The sequence below is a fragment of the Miscanthus floridulus genome, chromosome 9 (genome assembly GCF_019320115.1).
Source record: "Miscanthus floridulus cultivar M001 chromosome 9, ASM1932011v1, whole genome shotgun sequence".
NCBI lineage: Eukaryota > Viridiplantae > Streptophyta > Magnoliopsida > Poales > Poaceae > Miscanthus > Miscanthus floridulus.
This window is the reverse complement of record NC_089588.1, coordinates 46,019,309-46,034,227: the sequence shown is the minus strand read 5'-3', so window position 1 is coordinate 46,034,227 and position 14,919 is coordinate 46,019,309. Positions and strand designations below refer to the sequence as shown.

The window sequence follows — 14,919 nt, the reverse complement described above, 5'->3', positions numbered from 1 at the left end:
TGTTTTGAACAGTAAATTAATAAAGTGTGTTACGTGCTACTGTGCGTATGATATCTATCCCTTCAGCAACTTTTTACCTTTATTTTGATAATTCTATGTTCATCTCTATAGATGTATAGAAGTTGTCACAAATGGGAGCTAGGCTTTGAACAAAATCTTAGCTTATAAGACGCTGCTACTACTAATACAAGATTTTTCAGTGGTTGAATAGGTAGCAGCACTAGTAGGTGGAGAAAAGGAGGAATACGTCCTTGGTCAAATTTCGGACATGCATGGGAGGTCCTGTTAGGACGTCTTCAACAGCAAGCTATTTGCCTAGCTATTCTGACGTGAACAGAAAAAAAGTAAAAGAGAGCAGTCACTAGCGACGAACAAATAGCTGATCTATTTCATGTAGTCCAAAAATCTGAGAGAAACATATGGATCCAATAGTACATAGAAAAATAAGAATGTATAAAATAATCTTTGCTTTTGTCTTTCACCTTCACGTAAGCTAGATATGTAGCTAGCACCATTGGGGACGCTCTTAGCATGCTTTTCCTCTCTGTATATATTTATGCTCGAAATGTCGTTAGCCACACTGCTCAACATTGATTCGTCATCGTAACCAAAGAGGGGGTGACATTTGCTAGTGGGCGCGTTCGCTGGTCTAGTAAAACCAGACCAGTCGGCTGATCCTCCTCAGTGAACACTGTTCATCAACCAGCCTCTACAGTGTTTCTCTCTCACAAAACCAGCCAGTTTCAGCCAAGTTTTAGACCAGCGAACGGGGTCAGTATCGTCATCTTTTTCGTCAGGGAAGACCTAACATGCCACAAATGATGTGGTGTGAAGAAAGCCTAGGCTGCCCACAGTAGGCTACTCCTAGCATTTCGCCACTAAATCAAAAGACTAGAAAAGTCATGGAATCCCTTGAAGTGAACGCCTGCCTCGGTACACCTCCGTTTCGCCGGGATGTATCAACACTCACCGTCTTCAGCTTTATTTTACCTTTATTCTTCTTTTAAGGAGTGCCTACTTTTGAAAGAAAAATGTTTCAATATTTTTGTTAAAAAAGATTGATGTATTGTCTTTCCTACTAGTAGCGATAGAAGATCCACCACGCATATTCAATGGAATGGAGGTATAATTCTCAAATTGTATAATTTTTTGAAGGAACATAACCAGAAAAATTTCAAATATTGAGCTCTTGAGTTTGCAACAGGTAGCATTCACCCCTGCGAGCAGATAAAAGTTGCCCACGTGAGGAGAAGATGATAAGGACATGAGCTCCATACATACGACCATGCATGGAGATAGAGGCCGAGGAGATCAGCGAGGTTGTCCGAACCGAGAAGGAGGCCCGAAGCTCATCCGGTTCGAGTCACCAAGGTGGAGGCCCAAATCAAGTTCGAGCCCATCTCGAGTTTCAGGACCAGTCTATCATAAAACTATTCACACGGGTGTGTACGGGCGCTGTTTTCGACGATCCACGTATGGATGGAAAGCTAATTAAATAAGGAAGCCAATGCAAGTGGTGTCACATCAAAAGCCCTTCAGAATCAACGGGAATCATCGAAACAAGTCAGTGTTCAGAATCTACCGGGGTGCTGCGACACCGTCTTTTGGTCTGTTGGACCGTGTATCGTGTTTGGGCCCATTAGGGGGCACGTCTAGGGGGGTGACGTCCGGGGCTCTATAATTAGCAGCCGTCACGCTCCTTAGGGTTTGAGTTTTGTTTAGTTCTTGATTGCCTTATGAAACAAACATTATTTTGCTGCAACTGTGCCGCCAAGGCCGCTGGCTATGAACTAGGGCCCCAGTTCTTGATCTTGTTCGCCTATGGCGATTAGTCCTTTCGAATAAAGACTTGAACTCCTTCTCGTTATCATAAGCCTCATATTTATTTGTAATTTTAGATTACGTTCATCCCGTTCTTGCTTGTGTTCTCGATTCGCTTGCAGGAAAGCCTTCTCGACGAGGTCAATCGCGTTCGTGTGGTTGATAACCAACGGAGCAGTGGTGTAATGGTTGTGGGGGTCCGAATAAGTCTTGGTTCGAAGCCTAGATCGTGAACATCAAGTCTCCACCGGTCAACGCTATCGTACCTATCGGAAGATCGGGCCATGTCTACATCAAGTGGTATTAGAGACTTTATTGTCTGTTAGGTATAACTTTGTTTTCCACTTTAGACTGTTACTATTTTTGAATTACCTATAGTCCACAAAAAGCTAAACAAAATATACACCGCCACATATTCCCTGTCCTATAGCCTCGTTGTGCCGTGCAATTTCATCTCTGTTTTGCATTGTTGAGTTCGTGTCCTAGGGCAAGTTCTGGTTGCTAGTTTTAGATCATTTTTAGTCCAGTTTGTATTTTTTTCCTTTGTTTTTTATCATAATCCGTGAACACCTTCAAGTCTTGTTGTGTTTCCTTTGTATCCATCAAACCCTAGTCCACGCCATCTAATTTGTTACACTTGTCTTCACTATTTGCATCTATCCATAGCCGCCGCAACAACTTTTGCGCGCATTCACTACTAGGGATGTGTACATCAATGATGCTCTTCTTTCGTCACTGAAGACTCCAAAATCGTCACATATATTATTTTATGACGAATTTGTGACGATATGGTATTCGTCATTGAATGCGCGTCATATTTTACCTACCGTGACGAAACGTCTAGTTTCGTCATAGATGTGCATTTGTTCTATGACGAAATGGCCGTCGTCATAGAAGTGTATTCTTTCTATGACGATCTATTTTCATCATTGATATAGCCCCTTTTTTGTCATGACTTGCCATCTGTTAGGCGGCCAGACGACGTCTGCCACGCTGGCAGCTGACGTGTCTTGTCCACGTGGCGCGTCCACATTGCAGGTGATGTGTCCGACCACATGGCAGCTGACATGGCCAGTGATGTGGATGGTCCACGTGTCCAATTTTTATTGGGCCACAAGGCTTGCTGTGATAGGTTCTCATTTTCGTCACTGAAGTAAATAGAAATTCATCACAGAATCAATTACCAAATCGTCACAGAAAGGTCAGATAATTCATCACAAGTGCACATGCTGATTTCATTACAGAATGCAAATAATACTGGAATGACGAAAAGCTTCCATAAATTAACAGATCCAGTATTCCAATGACCAACAACTTAATCAACAATTCTAAACTCGGTTCACATAACTCACTAGACATCACATTTGAACTACTAGTTTCATCTCAGTTCACATTAACATCACAGGAAATAATAAAAAGTTGCCAACCACCAGCAACATAAGTTACTACATAAATAAAATCACCAGCAAACCCCTTGCTTAATGAACCAGCAGCTACGAGCAACGCTCATGTCGAAGAAGCATTGCTGATGGCCAAGATACGCTTGAGCAGCGCATTGTTCTCCTCCATTGCCTTGTTGCTTATCTCTGTCAGCTTCTTGTACTCCTCCATCTCCTTTTGTGTCCTCGCCATCTTTTCCTCAGCTTCTTCACTTCTCTTCCTGAGTTCATCGATTTCACCTTGTATAGCAGCCGTAGCTTCAGCTGCTAGTTGCTCCCGAAGCTCGCTTTCATTTTACGATGATGATTTGGAGGATGGCACTAGTTTGATGCCAACACTCTTCAGGAAAAGGTTTGAGCTGTTCTGGGAGAGCACCTAGGACACAACCTGCACACTGGACACTGCTGTCTCACCTTCAGCAACAGGTTCTGTCCTCAAAGCTTCCATATTTGACTGAAACAGCAATGACCCATCATTAGTTGATACTTATTGCATTAATTTGAGGAGGAAATATCACACAAGATGTATTTAAAAAAATAAAAACCTATGCTGCATTGACAGAAACTGATGCCAAATAGGTATGCAATCAAGTCATTTATTTGTTGTCAGGTAACTGAATACAAGTAGAAGTCAATAACATAGGATTATTATTTAGCAAGTATGTCTAGCTATATTGGATTATGACCAGTTTTGAGCAAAAGACAGAATACAAAATGTTTGAAACAAGACATATTATCCAATTAATGAATAGTTGTTGGCACAACGAAACAGATGTCGTGACTTACAACTGCTTCTCTTGCTAGTTCAGTCAGACCATGTTTGGAGCTGGTATGGCAGGTCTTGAAGGCCTCCACCGCATCAAGTTCTTCATTTTGTTCTGTGCTTGGTTCTGCATTGTTTTTCTTCTTCTTCTGTTTCATAGATAACCAATTACAGCAAAGTTTTCTCAGATGAAATGCAAAATAAGTTGTTTAGTGCAAATATGTACATGGTACTCTTTACTTACATATGCATGTAAGTGTGCCACATAGCTGTGAGAACCCGTAGCTTGATGATACTTGACTTTACGGCGATTTTGCTTGTTCTTTTCACTTGATTCCTACAAGATAATGAACATGTCAGATAAGATCATAGGTTTAAAATGAGAAGATCATTTGGAAACTAATTGAGAAAGAATATATGACAAGATACCTATTCATCGGTTCATGCGGCGGAGGAGCGCCTCACCCTCAAAGATACGGCGTGGGTTCTTCTCATCCAGGGTGAGCAGCTCCCTGGTTGCATTTCTGATACGGGGCAGAACAGAGGATTAAGTGTGCAGGTTCACATTGATCGAATAGAAAACAACAATCAAATAGAAAGGGAACGGACCCATTCTCAATTTTTCGACAGGGTCTCCATGTCCATGCTGCTGCTCAAGCCATGCTTGCTTCCTCCACTGCACATATGAGCATGAATAAGTAGAATTGTCAATTCTCTTGGCAATAGCAAGAAAACGGATTGTTATCCAACTAAACAAATTTCTTTAGATACTAGGTCCACGTTCTCTAAGTCTTATTATAATAGCACAAGAACACATAAGGACATGTGCATAAGGAACAAACTAGCTGATGTACTGAAAAACAAGTAAACATGCATGATAGTGTGACATGCAGAATCACAGATGTGTGCAATGCTTCAGAACATCAAAACTGATCAAAACTACATAACTAGTGCTTGAGCTATGGCTCAGTTAAATATTTAATACATTAGTAAAATATATAGGTACTACTAGTAGCAGATTTACTTTTTATTTATAAACTATTATAGACACATGCGTACAATGATTCTGTATCACAAATATTTAAATTTCCACAAGATTGGTGAGATGCAACAAAAATGAAATTTATCCAATATGAGAAATATTGGCTGCAACCAAGAATTATTTCCATCATGTTTATCAAATGCAGTTAGAAATTATGCGCAATTGGTCGATGAGCAATCTAACGTTTTGCACCCACTTTTTCCAACACAATATAATTCAAGTATTCAATAAATCGGATAGCAAATAGCAACTGAATGTAGGGACTACACATGTTTTCTGCACCTTTTTACAACATACGTCCTGATGTGCCTGTGCTTGCCGTCACCCAGTGTAGCGCCACTCTGTCAGTCTGGCTCTGCATCAGAACAAAGCATGTTTTTAATATTATCGAATCTAAAACAAAGTAACCTGAAGCAGGCGTCACCACAAGTAACCTGGGTGCAGAGATAGGCAACGCGTGTAAGAAATCCTCGAGCCCAAGCACAACAGCGTATAGCCCTGCAGAGGAACCAACAGAAAGGAGCAGCTAGCGTGAGATGGACTAGGGTAGGCGGGCAAAGGCAAGCAGCGCACTTTGTGGTTGCTGGGCAAGGGGCATCAGCCAGCTTTGGAATGAGCAGCGGCCTGCCTCACCGCCGAGAGACGCATCGACGTCAGGAGGAAGGTCGGCGGCGCCACGACTCGAGTCGCATCGCATGGACGAGCATTAGCAGGGTTGCGCCGCCGCCAGATCTGTCGTGCCCCCGGCCGGAATAGATACTCCACTACCTAAATCTCTATACTTGTCGGTGAGAATCACAGTGTTCTGGCCGGATCGGGCCCTAGCTGACTGGAAGACAGAGGGGGCGATGGTGGGACGGCAAGCGCTTGGCTAGGGTGGGGTGCTACCGCCTGCCTCCTCCATGCGCCATGCCCCAGCCTCGACCTGCTCCAATGGGGTGGGAGTGGAGCGCACTAGCCGGGATTAGGTGTGGTGTGTTGCGCCAGGCAGCCACGACCGCGATGGTCAGGTGGGGTGAGGGAGGCGGCGGCTGATGGTTTGGTGTAGTCGAGCGGTGACGTGTCGCCGGGGGCTGAAACCCTAGTCACCCCTATTCGCCTCCGGGGCCGACGCAGTGGAAGGAGGGGAGGGGAGGGGAATGACCCTCAATCTTTTATTTTCACTGTAGGGGCGGCTGAGGTTATAAGCCGCCCCTCAGCCGCCCCTACAGTTGATTTTTTTTTCAAAATTCTAAATCAAAATGAATTATTCACATGTAAATAATAAATAATACAGTACAAAAATTTATAATTTTTTTATAGATATATTTACAAATACAATAACTAAAACAACTACAGTTTAAAATTACAAAATTGAACCTTTAAAAATGAGAAAAAAAATTAAATTTTAAAAAATTAAAATCAAAACTACTAAAATAATTTTGAGACACCAAATAATCTTAAATGAAAATTTGATAAACATCAAAGTTGTAGATGTCATTAAGATCTACAACTTTTATTTTGGTCATCTTGTTATTTGACAAAATTTGAACCTTTCAAATTTGAAATTTTAAAAAATGACAAGTTCGAACCAAAATTTGAGACCCAAAATGATTTCAACATAAAAAGTGATGAATACTAAAGTTGTTCAACTCATTATTATCTACAACTTTTATTTTGGTCATCTTGTCATTTGATAAAATTTGAACCTTTCAAATTTGAAATTTTGAAAAACGACAAGTTCAAACCAAAATTTGAGACCCAAATTGATTTCAACATAAAATGTGATGAATACCAAAGTTGTTCAACTCATGAATATATACAACTTTTATTTTGGTCATTTCTTCATTTGACAAAATTTAAACCTTTCAAATTTGAACTTTTGAAAAATGACAAGTTGGAACCAAAATTTGAGACCCAAATTGATTTCAACATAAAAAGTGATGAATACCAAAGTTGTTCAACTCATGAATATCTACAACTTGTATTTTGGTCATTTCTTCATTTGACAAATTCTTAGCACACATTGTTCACTAATCTTACTCATGTCTCATGTAGTTTATAAAACCTTACGAGAGATGTGTCACATTTGTGAACAATGTCATTACCACTTTGTCTTATGAAGAAATAACCAATACAAAAGTTGTAGATCTTGATGAGTTATTCAACTTTGGTATTTATCACTTTTTCAGCTGAAATCATTTGGGGTACCAAAATCTTGTCTGAAAGTTGCATTTTTTTAAATTCAAAATTTAAATTGTTCAAAATTTTCATATGTATATATTGACAAAACAAACAAAATAAATTGATAGAGAATGATTTTAGAAAATTTTAGGAAAAAAAAATCATCAGATTTGGAGTTAGTACGAGGAAGAAAAACTAGTTACAAAGTTGACCCACACATTAAAAAAATAAATCACACTGCTAAGATCATGTAAGGATCATCTAGAATAGTGTGATTTCTCTTTTTAATTTGTGGGTAAACTTTGTAACTAGTTGTTCTCCCTCATACTAACTCCAAATGTGATGGTTTTTTTTCTAAAAATTTCTAAAATCATGCTTCAGCATTTAAGTTTGATTAAACTTGGATGTGACAATGTTTTACACATTTTAAAATTTGAAATTTGACAAGTTCAAACCAAATTTTGAAACCCTAAATGATTTCATATGCAAAAGTGATGAATACAAAAGTTGTTCAAGTCATCAAGATCTACAACTTTTATTTTGGTCATCTTATTATTTGACAAAATTTGAACCTTTCAAATTTGAAATTTTATAAAATGACAAGTTCGAACCAAAATTTGAGACCCAAAATGATTTCAACATAAAAAATGATGAATACCAAAGTTGTTCAACTCATTAATATCTACAACTTTTATTTTAGTCATCTTATCATTTGACAAAATTTGTACCTTTCAAATTGGAATTTTTGAAAAACAACAAGTTCGAACGAAAATTTGAGACCCAAAATGATTTCAACATAAAAAGTGATGAATACCAAAGTTGTTCAACTAATTAATATCTACAACTTTTATTTTAGTCATCTTGTCATTTGACAAAATTTGAACCTTTCAAATTTGAAATTTTGAAAAACGACAAGTTCGAACCAAAATTTGAGACCCAAATTGATTTCAACATAAAAAGCGATGAATACCAAAGTTGTTCAACTCATGAATATATACAACTTTTATTTTGTTTATTTCTTCATTTGACAAATTCTTAGCACACATTGTTCACTAATCTTACACATGTCTCATATAGTTTATAAAACCTTGTGAGAGATGTGTCACATTTGTGAACAATGTCGTTACCACTTTATCATATGAAGAAATGACCAATACAAAAGTTGTAGATCTTGATGAGTTATTCAACTTTGGTATTTATCACTTTTTCAGCTGAAATCATTTGGGGAACCAAAATCTTGTCTGAAGTTGCATTTTTTTAAATTCAAAATTTAAATTGCTCAAACTTTTCATATGTATATATTGACAAAACCAACAAAATAAATTGATAGAGAATGATTTTAGAAAATTTTAGGAAAAAAATCATCAATTATCATGTTATACGTTTACAAATAGAAAAACATGCATGGCTTTATCTCAAAACGGCGAGTGCTCCAGTGGTAACGCACCAACATGTCTAGCAGCAGGTCGCGGGTTCGAATCTCCCTGTGTGTGCTATTTTTTGGCAAAAAAAAGGGAGGCGGAAGGATGCAGGTCCACCTGGACCATGTGGGCCACGCTACCCCACTTGTTCGCCACCACGTCCTCAGGCTGAGACCCGCTGGTGGGACCGCATCGCCACGTCTTCGAGGTTGGGACCCAATGGTGGGACCACATCACCACGTCCTCAAGGTGGGACCTGCTGGTGGGACCACGGCGCCATGTCCTCGAGGTGGTACACGAGCCAAATGATCTATGACGATTTAGTTTTATTGTTTTATGACGATTCTTTTGTTTTCGTCATTATTCTTCGTGCCAAAGCTCCGTCACTTGTTACTTATGACGAAGCTGGAAATTTCGTCATAGAAAGCGCTTGTTCTGTGACGAAATTTGTAAGCATCACGACTGAATCGTCATTGATGAACACATTTCTAGTAGTGATTGTTCCCATTTTGTCCTCTAATTCGGAGTCAGTTCTTAAAACTGGTCTAGTTTTCACATACGAACTCGGATTTCGACGTTCCATATATCAAAATCAATTAGAATTTTTTTTTTGGAATTGTCCGTCCCCTTCGAGAAATTTTATTTTAGCCAAAAGCTGGTCACAAGATCCTCTTTTCGTGGTCACAAGCTTTTTGACAATTTTGAGCACGTCTTCTAAATTTTCCATAGGCCACACCTTTCACTTGTTTAAGCTCATATTTTCTGTGATTACTTCTTTTGTGCTCCTAAGTGAAAAAAATATCAAAAAAGAAAAAGAAAAAGACAAAGAATTCTAAAAAAACAACGAGAGCCAAAAAATAGAGAAAAAAGAGAGGGGCAAAAGTGGAATAATATCTAGAGGAGCACGTAGAGAGCGTCATTTGAGCTATGTTTGTGTGTGCTGATTTCTGCCTTGTTCCTAATCATATTCTTGTTGTTCACATCACTTGATACATCTGGTACTTGGAACGTGAGTAGGCCAGCAACTAAGACAAGTACTCGGGATACTTATTCAGTTTTGCTATTTAGTTGTGACTATTGTTATTCCTTGCTACTATATTGTGCCTGTCCAAGCTCCACTTTCTTCTAACCAAGTACAAGTTCTCCTTGCAACTGTTACACTCAAGCTACAATTATATCACAGTCACCGACCAATTGCACCACCTGTTGCTTTGGTAAGAACACTTGTAAGACCGTGGTAAGACGCTTGATAGTGTGTGACTTTACTCCTTGACCACATCCTATAGTAGCTGATAGGAAAATATATACTTGTGTGTTTTCTTGTTTGATGTTAACAATGACAGGTTACAACACGTACCGATATGAGACATCAATGATGCATGAGCCATGCACTATTGCTGCTACACCTCCTCCTGCAGGTCAATCTATTCTTTCTCCCCCGCCTACTTATGATGGTATTGGTGCTGATGAGTACATTGAGTGGAAAACTAAAACGGATAATATTTTTGCACAAAGTTATATGTGCGAACGGAGAAAAGTTATAAATGCAACTAGTGTTTTGAGACAATCTACATCAACTTGGTGGGAGTCTTTAAGTTTTTTCAGATAAACCTCACACATGAAATGATATGAAAGATCTTATGAGAGAAAATTTTGTTAATCCATATCTTGTAATTAATTCAAATGATGAGGTGCATCAACTAGATCAATCTCTTGTTATTCCTCCTGCTATGCCTAACCTTTTGCAGGACAATGTATAAAAGAGCTAGGATGATGAGACAGAAAATGAGATGCTCATAACCTCATGTGAAAATTTAGAACCATCAACTATTACTCCTGCTGAACATGAGAGCAAAGGTAATGCCCATGATGCTAAACTCACGAAAGGTGAGAGTTCTCTTGATGTGCTGAATTTTTCCACCAATCATGCTATGATAGTGCAAATTTTAGTAGAGCCTTAGCTTGATTTACCTTTGTCACAAGATGATTTGCTTGATGTTCCTTGTGATGAAGATGGCTTGCATAATGATATTTATGTTATACTCATGCAATCATTGAAGAATGATCATGCTATACGTGTGCTGAAATCGAACACTTATGCTGAAAATAGACTTGTTATTCATAATGCTAGTGAAGTTGATGAGCGGAAATTGTTGTCTTCTTTAAATACTTTGGATTACATTGAATTTGATGTTCTGTGTAATCTTAGTTCGTTAGAGGAGAAACTTTATGCATATGCTGATTTGTCATGGTTCTCTAGACATACATATCATGTTTTTGGCAAATATAACAACCAAGGACAATATTTGATACAACAAGTTTATATTTATACAAATCTGAATTCTCCTTTAGTTGTGCAAAGTAATGATCAACTAGAGGATAGTAAAATCAACACTGTTGTTATGCCATATTCCTCTAGTTTTGCTTTTCGAACACAAATAGAATCAAAAGAAAGAGAGCATATGTTTCTTGTTAGTACTAATCTTTTTAATGATAGTATTGGCAAAGATCATGTGTATTTCAATCTAGCAGACTACATGTCTGTAGGAAAAGACATGCTACAAACCTGGACATGTGGTCATATTCTTTCTCACAACATTGCCCATTCCTATTATTTTGGAAACCTCGTTTGTCTTCATATTGTGCAGGATTGACTTCAAACAAAATCGACGTCGAGGATGACTTTTTATCAAGAAAGGGAGGATGATAAGGACATGAGCTCCATGCATACGACCATGCTTGGAGATAGAGGCCGAGGAGATCAGCGAGGTTGTCCGAACCGAGAAAGAGGCCCGAAGCTCATCCGGTTCGAGTCACCAAGGTGGAGGCCCAAATCAAGTTCGAGCCCATCTCGGGTTCCAGGACCAGTCTGTCATAAAACTGATCAAACGGGCGCATACGGGCTCCATTTTCGACGATCCACATATGGATGGAAAGCTAATTAGATAAGGAAGCCAATGCAAGTGGTCTCACGTCAAAAGCCCTTCGAAATCAACGGGAATTGTCAAAACAAGTCAGCGTCCAGAATCTGCCAGGGTGCTGCGACACCATCTTTTGGTCCGTTAGACCATGTATCATGTTTGGGCCCATTAGGGGGCGCGTCCAGGGGGGTGACGTTTGGGGCTCTATAATTAACAGCCGTCGCTCTCCTTAGGGTTTGAGTTTTGTTTAGTTCTTTATTTTCTTATGAAACAGACATCGTTTTGCTGCAACTGTGTCGCCAAGGTTGTTTTCCTTGTGAAATTTAGATGCAGCTAGAAACCCAGCTGCCTCTACAAATGCCCTCTATGTTTAAGAAATGCCCTCTGTTTTAAGAAACCCATTTCCATAGATGGTTAGTCTTTCCGGCCGTCTTTAGAAATATATTTCTAGAGACAGCTGATAATTTCGTTCGCCCCTAAAAATATGTGGAGCACAATAAAATTCATACCGTATTCAAATTAAATAGGATGAAGACAAACTTTATACCAAATTGTAGGACTCGAACAGATCTGCAACTTTGTATTTAACGACTATTTTATTTAAAATCATTTAATGCCCAAAAATATTGTTCAAATTTTGATAATTTGAAATTCATTTTTTAAATTGTTTTCAAATGACTTAAAGCAAAGTTGTATTACTTGGAGATATGCAACTCTGTAGTTGACTACCTTTTATTTAAAAACATTTAATGACCTAAACTATTCAGAAACAAATTGATAGCGTGTTCAACACCTTATGGATAGTTAAAAAAAACACCTTATGGATAGTTATCAATTTTTTTCTTAGTCATCAGAGCGGTAAGAACAAAAAGGAAATAATCAAAGTAGTCACACTCTCCTTTTTCTCAGCCGATGCTTTCTAGATGATGTCCAACATAGATTCTACTTAAGTCATATGGGGTATACCAACACGACACCTTGAATATTTTTACTAGCAGCATTCTAATTTTCTAAAGGCACTTTGCAGAAGATGCCAATCCATTGATACTAGAGCCTGTCCAGCAGAGTATATAAATATAAAATGAGGAACATACAGTTCAAATTACATGCAATAGTACTCAAAAGGGCAAAAGAACCAAATTAAGCAGGTTCACGCAACTGATCCGTCGTAAGTCGAGAATAGTATAGCTTATCTCAGTAATCTAATCTGAGTTCCACGCTGGTTAGCAGACTCTACTACCTTTATCTGTCTTTTAAGTTGTAGTCCAATGACGTACAAAACTTACTTAGGGCACCCGCAATGGAATAACCTAGTTACTAGTTTTAAATCAATTTTTTCAATAGCGCTAACTTTTAGCATATAGCTCATAACACGGATGGCCATATATGACACTCTCACGTGATCTTAAAATGTGTTTATGAGCCTACCTCTGGATGAAGAGCTAGATTTTCTCTCTCTTCCATTAAAACATAAAAGATACTTAGAGCTAGCTTATTACGAGTCACCCATTGCAGGTGCCGGCCCTTACTGTGCTTCTGCAGTACTGCATGGCTTCTCTTCACTGGTTATGTGCTTGTTATTTTATCTCTACAAGGCTGCGAAAAGAAGACCTATATCTGTTGCTTGTGGGAACTGGAAGAGAGCAAATTAACTAATGCTGGTGTAAACTACGCTCTTGAAAATGAGCGCACAATGCACTGGGACGAGTCTTCTTTTTAGGACCAAACGCAAAAAAGCTAGTTGGTCTGATACCTGCAAAGTTAACACATGCTTTATGGGCTAATTGTAATAAGACAACAATGAGTGTTATGTGCAACTTTTAAGTGAATCACAGAATTTTAATACGACGTGATGTTGCTGTAGTGTAAAGTGGACATGCTGCTTTTCTACTTTATTAGCAGTTTAATTATGTATACAGAACAGTCATTTCATGCTACAGATTTTTTATATATCAAAAGTGTACATATGTTGTATGGGACAAAGTATTATGTTGTAGTATGTGAAACTCTTGGCAAAGATCTAGTCTTTGTATGTTGTAAGGCAGTAAATCGGTAGCATTTCATTTGGACTAGACACCAGATGCTCCGAGCAAGTGTGTGTAGGAACAAAATAGACATGCATATATACCACAAGATCTTGTATATGGTTTCTTCGGAACTCTTATTGAACCATACTTGTCCTTGATCAGAGAACGACGGCCCATTCCAGCAGCCTACCATACCACGGAGCAAAATTGTGGGCGACGCTTGGTCCCACGGTGATTGCAGATTTAACTAACTTGCCTAACCAAGAAGCATTGGCTCAGCATAAAAGGTGGTGGCTAGCATATTTAATTTTTCGAACTTTCTTGTACTACTCACCTCACACAGTGCGAACTTGCCATGAGCTTTGGTCCGAGTTTGGGCTACGGCTAATCCGGTGTGTGTGTGTGTGTGGGTGGGGGGGGGGGGGGGGGGGGGGGTGTTGTCCTTTTGAACCCTATTTTTAATATAAAAAACGGGATGCCTCTCTAACTAGGCTTAGCCAACCAAATTTAAACCCAATTTGTCTCTGTCTTTCATGATTCATGGATACTTAGTAATAAACAAAGCAATATAAAGAGAAAAAATGGTCTACATGACACATCTTTCATAATTCATAGAAAATATTACTGTGAGAAATAAGTAGATATTATTGCGTAAAGGATTGTTGCACTCGGGAGCTCCCTCTGGCTAACACGCCAATGAAACGACGACACGCGCTGATGTGGCGTTCCAAAACACAGCGCCCGCCATGTGTGTGGGCCTAGATCTCTGACGCCATGGTTCAATGGGCCCTCTAGCATTTTCGTAGGCAAACTATGCTCTGCGCCGGTTCCTGCTTGGATTTATCCAGCCCATTGAGGCACTATCCTCTCCCTTGCTTGGGAGATATCGATGGAGTCGTCAGTGGGTTAGGGTGCCCTCGGTGTTGTGGCCCCTTCCTCGCCGCCACCCCTCCAAACCAGGGTGCCCCTTCCTTTCGCTCTATCATAACATCATAGTACACTACGTAAAAAATCATTTTTAGCAACAGCTCGAATTTTTTGTAGGGGTGGCTGGTGATGGAGTCGCCCCTACAATGGCGTGCTCGGGTGCCCAGACACCAGCCGCCCCTGCAAATGGAACAGCAGGGGCGGCTGGTGATATGAGCCGCCCCTACAAATGGGGTATGATTTGTAGGGGCGGCTCAATCACCAGCCGCCCCTAGAGTTGCTATTTGGAGGGGCGGCCGGTGATTGAGCCGTCCCTACAAATGCCCCCGTATATATAGCTCCGATTTGTAGGGGCGGCTCAATCACCAGCCGCCCCTATAAATGACCCATATATA

General features: G+C 39.5%; 1 long non-coding RNA gene across 6 annotated transcripts; it reads right to left on the bottom strand.

The window, feature by feature from the left end:
- Positions 1-3,100: 3,100 nt before the first annotated feature.
- On the bottom strand, positions 3,101-6,057 carry LOC136481851 (uncharacterized). Of its 6 annotated transcripts, none has more exons than XR_010764872.1 (8): positions 5,500-6,057; positions 5,348-5,420; positions 4,633-4,699; positions 4,453-4,547; positions 4,268-4,360; positions 4,047-4,172; positions 3,394-3,714; positions 3,101-3,294 (listed from the first exon to the last, which is right to left on the bottom strand). It is a non-coding gene; the product is annotated as an uncharacterized lncRNA (long non-coding RNA). The 6 variants fall into 6 exon arrangements; XR_010764873.1 differs by having other exon boundaries at positions 4,047-4,169; XR_010764875.1 differs by lacking the exons at positions 4,047-4,172; positions 4,268-4,360; positions 4,453-4,547 and having other exon boundaries at positions 5,500-5,563; positions 5,639-6,049.
- Positions 6,058-14,919: the final 8,862 nt, after the last annotated feature.